Below are 5,109 nucleotides of genomic sequence, written 5' to 3'. Positions count from 1 at the left end.
TAAGGTCATAACTCAGGAAATTTTGAATATGGTAATTATATGGTAATAAATTTAAATTACCCCAAAGGCTATCAATCCAGGTATGGTAAGGCCATAACTCGGGAAATATCGAATATGGTAATAAATTTAAATTACCACCAGGTATGGTAAGGCTATCCACGTATAGTAATAAATCATATAGTAATAAATCATAATTAATCCACGTATAGTAATAAATCAATCCAGGTATGGTAAGGTCATAACTCAGGATATTTTGAATATGGTAATTATATGGTAATAAATTTAAATTACCCCAAAGGCTATCAATCCAAGTATGGTAAGGCCATAACTCGGGAAATATCGAATATGGTAATAAATTTAAATTACCACCAGGTATGGTAAGACTATCGATCCAGGTATGGCACGCCCTCACCTGATCACCTATCACAATCTCCAGCCCCACGCACGCACCAAAGAACCCACCCGGCACCAAACGCAGCTCCTCTCGATCCCCTCGAGTAAACGTCGCCGCCGTCGTGCGATCTTCCTAACACAGACGCCGTCGCCGCCTCCTTCCCACCTACGGCGTCCCACGTCCATGGTGACGGCGCTCGCGTCCTACACTGACCCTCCGCCTCATATAGGTTGGTCGTTGATGGAGTGGGATGTGCCGCTGCGGTTTCGGGAGGCGAATCACGATCTGGTTGGGATCTCAGTGTGGACTCGTTCTCTGCGATGAAGGATGGCGCTGCCTCTCTGGCAAATGGGATCGGAGGAAGGGGCTCTATGTCGTGAATGTCGGCGAGGCAGCGGCCGAAGGCGAGCCCGACGGTGAGCACGGGTGTTCGTCCCATGAAATAGGCGGCCACGGAGGGCGGATCTGAGGCCACCCCAATCGCCGGTGGCCCTTCCTCCCATCGCTCATCGCCTCCATTCTCTCTCTCCTCTAAATCTTTGTCGCCCCTGCCTGATTTTGGCCGACGCCATCCGGCTCTCGCATCGACCACCACCAGCACGGCTGCGGACGAGGCGCAACCGCAGACGCCGCCGCCGCCATCCTCATCCACCTCCTCCACCATCCTTCCCAGCCGTCGTCGGGGGCACCCGCCATCTGCGCTCTAGCCCACCCGCTCCCTCCTATCCCCTCCCCCTGCCTGCCAGCCCCGTGATCCATCGCACAGATGGCAGGTACTACAGCGACCTCCTCCCCAGCGGATCCGGCCTCCTCCGATGGAGATCCATCTTGGGCACCACCTTATTCTCATGCGTGCACGTCTATATCAACGTCTCATTCCACCTCACCTGAGCCTTTACCTTCCCACCTCTGCTTCAGATCCACATCACTTTGCAAGGTATGTGCTTGATTGTTCCGAACTGGATCGATGGATTGTGCAAGGTACTTTGGGTGTTGTCATTGACGACAATTGTCACGCCATGCTACCATCGGAGGGGTCCCTCATCGAAGATTAGGGTCTTCCGAACTGCACGGGCTCCATTGAGAAGGATGTTTTTAATTCTGGTTTTGCCTATATGCTTTCTTTGCCTGTATCTACTTAGCTAATGTCTTCTTATAGATAGTAGCTGCTGAAGTGGTGATCAAAGTTGTTCACTATAAGGAAACAACCATGATAACAAAAGTGTATATTCCCTGACCTTTGACCTGAAGTACTTTTTCATTAGAAACTTGCAACAGCCAGGCATTGAAATTAGCAACAGCTTCGTACGTACTGAACTAATTTGCAGCAACACGTACTGAACTAAGTTAGATTATGCTCATCGTTCCAACATGCTTAGTGATAACCACCTAGCAAGCTGATCAAACATGAAAAAATTGAAGTGCTACTGCTAATCGTACTATTCTGAATGTGAAAATCTATTTAATTGGCTCTTCTCTAATTGTACACTTGCATAAATCTCAGATCTTGCAAATTACAGTATAACCATTAAAGTCATGCTTTGACTCCTATAGGGCCTTTTGCACTTTAATATGACTAATAATTTGCCTTAATATCACAGATTGGATTACTACCTTTCTAAGTGAATGACATTCAAGAAGGTCATTAAATAAAACCAAGAAATCCTTCTGGTATTGGAGTGTAGGAAAGTTGAGACTATAAAACCAAAAGGTTATATTTACGTTTATTAGAGAAGGTTCTTTACTTTTTATAGGAAAATACAAAATGTTGCGATGTAGAGTCTAGGTGGTGGGCGTCCTTGATCCACTTGGTGGATGAGGGCGACTCCGGTCCTGGCACCCATAGTGCCAGTGATCCAAAAATCATAGGGCCTGGATATAGCTCTAGCAGACATATGCGGCTTGCGCATCGAGCTTGGTCGTCTCGAGCATGGAGATAGGCGAGTTGTAGACCAAGAGCTGGTACAGAGATAGGCGAGTTGTAGACAAGAGCCGGTGGGCAGCAAGAAACGCATGCACACCAAAGAACAAATCTGAGTCACATGCCTACTTCTATTGGTTTCTACAAAGAGCGGCTAGCTTAGATCTTAGACCAGTCGGTCACTGTCGAGGTCGCCAAGGTGATCTTACAGCACCGCCGTGGGGATTTCTCATGATTTTATGTAGGCAAGCCGCAAGCGGTGGTGGTGATTGGCTGGGTGGTGTCGCTGCCTTGGGAAGAGACGAAGTGATGGTAAAAGTAAGCAGGATCCGATGATTCTTCCGTGGGGATAGCCAAAGTCAAGATGTCGACTACAGACTCGTCGCAGACTTGCAGTTAACCTCGATGCGGCAAGCCTGATTTGTGGATCGTTGGCGGGTCTTGACTTTGTTAGGCTGGGATTGGATGATTGCGGAGGGTGGTGTGCTTGGTTGGGTTCCCATGGAAGAATGTGGCCTCCTCGTGGATCTGGTCATGCCCATCCTAGAGAACATTGTGTCCCTAGCTCCCTCGAGGAGCAAGGACAGTGCAAGCGGCAGCAGGGGGTAGGGGTAGATGTGGGGAGGGATGTCGGCGGCTGCTCGAGGTCATCATGATGAAACCCTTGACGTCCCATCTTTATCAATGGAAGTGGAAGAGCACGAAGTCGAGATTGGATAGGAGTTTGAGTTCTTTTTGGCACCGATCGGTTCCCCACTTTAGAGATGTATTTTTTTTGCGTGCGAGCAAGCAGTGGGTTGATTCTAAAAGGGATAGGCACTTTTCAACAGAAGTGCATGACGGACCAAAAATATGACCTCATTTTATTCGTTTGATAGATATCGTATTATTCGTTGTTGTTCGTTCGGTGAAATTTCCTAATATTTGATTGTTGTGTTTCTAATTAGAGCACCCCATAATCACCCAATATGAGGGGATGATAAATGAAAGATACTAATTATAAATTTTGAAGAGCCCATGGCAACGCACGGGCGTTATACTAGTGGTCATAGGGGATGAGTGTACGCAAACGTTTGTTTTTTTCCACGAATACACAAAGTTTGCATATCATTCCATTGATAGAAGAAGAAGAATGAGTACAGGGGATACAACACATGACACAAACACATGCATGCGTGAACATGGTGCCCGGAGCAGAGGGACAAGGGATGCTCGGCCCAAACACAAGATACATCACAGCTAAACCTACCAAACCCGAGCCAAGAGCGGCACTACCAAACCAATGAGAACTCCAACATCATCCGAGCCAAGACCGGGGACACTGCGAGCGAGCAAGATAGTGCCTTCAAGAAGGAGAACGACGTCAAGGCTCCGTCTCTATCCGGTCCGGGAGACCCGACCTAGGGTTTCCCCTGAGCTCGTAGAGGGGCGCAGCTGAAGAAGGCCTTGGCAGCGCCTCCATGGTGGAAAATGACACCCGCGGGCGCCATCGCTGCCAGCACCGGCGAGCCGAGCAAGGATCTCTCCCTGGCCTGAAGCTGAGCGATCCCATAGCCGCCGAATCCGGTATCGTAGATGGGGGGGCAACCCTGATTGGAGTCACCGAGTCGGGGGGGTGGCGGGGCTGCACCTACCGTCGGAGGGTGGCACCACCACCGCACCCAGGAGCACCGGATCGGGCAAAAGGAAGGGCTTTGAGGCATAGATGGTGATAACCTACGAGTATAGGGGATCGCAACAATTTTCGAGGGTAGAGTATTCAATCCAAATTTATTGATTCGACACAAGGGGAGCCAAAGAATATTCTCAAGTATTAGAGCTGAATTGTCAATTCAACAACACTTGAAAACTTAATATCTGCAGCAAAGTGTTTAGTAGCAAAGTAATATGATAGTAGTGGTAACGGTGGCAAAAATAATATTTTTGGTTTTATAGTGATTGTAACAATAGTAACAGAAAAGTAAATAAGCGAAGAGCAATATATGAAAAGCTCGTAGGCATTGGATCGGTGATGGAGAATTATATCGGATGCGATCAATTATGCAACAATTATAACATAGGGTGACAGAGAACTAGCTCCAGTTCATCAATGTAATGTAGGCATGTATTCCGAATATAGTCATACGTGCTTATGGAAAAGAACTTGCATGCCATCTTTTGTCCTACCCTCCCGTAGTAGCGGGGTCCTATTGGAAACTAAGGGATATTAAGGCCTCCTTTTAATAGAGTACCGGACCAAAGCATTAACACATAGTGAATACATGAACTCCTCAAACTATGGTCATCACCGGTAAGTATCCCGATTATTGTCACTTCGGGGTTAACGGATCATAACACATAATAGGTGACTATAGACTTACAAGATAGGATCAAGAACTCACATATATTCATGAAAACATAATAGGTTCAGATCTGAAATCATGGCACTCGGGCCCTAGTGACAAGCATTAAACATAGCAAAGTCATAGCAACATCAATCTCAGAACACAATGGATACTAGGGATCAAACCCTAACAAAACCAACTCGATTACATGATAAATCTCATCCAACCCATCACCGTTCAACAAGCCTATGATGGAATTACTCACGCACGGCGGTGAGCATCATGAAATTGGTGATGGAGGAAGGTTGATGACGATGATGGCGATGGATTCCCCTCTCCGGTGCCCCAAACGAACTCCAGATCAGCCCTCCCGAGAGAGATTAGGGCTTGGCGGCGGCTCCATATTGTAAAACGCGATGAATCCTTCTCTCTGATTTTTTCTCCCCGAACACGAATATATGGAATTGGAG

Source organism: Triticum dicoccoides, chromosome 2A, assembly GCF_002162155.2.
Source record: "Triticum dicoccoides isolate Atlit2015 ecotype Zavitan chromosome 2A, WEW_v2.0, whole genome shotgun sequence".
In the NCBI taxonomy this organism is placed as follows: domain Eukaryota; kingdom Viridiplantae; phylum Streptophyta; class Magnoliopsida; order Poales; family Poaceae; genus Triticum; species Triticum dicoccoides.
This window is presented reverse-complemented; position numbering follows the sequence as displayed.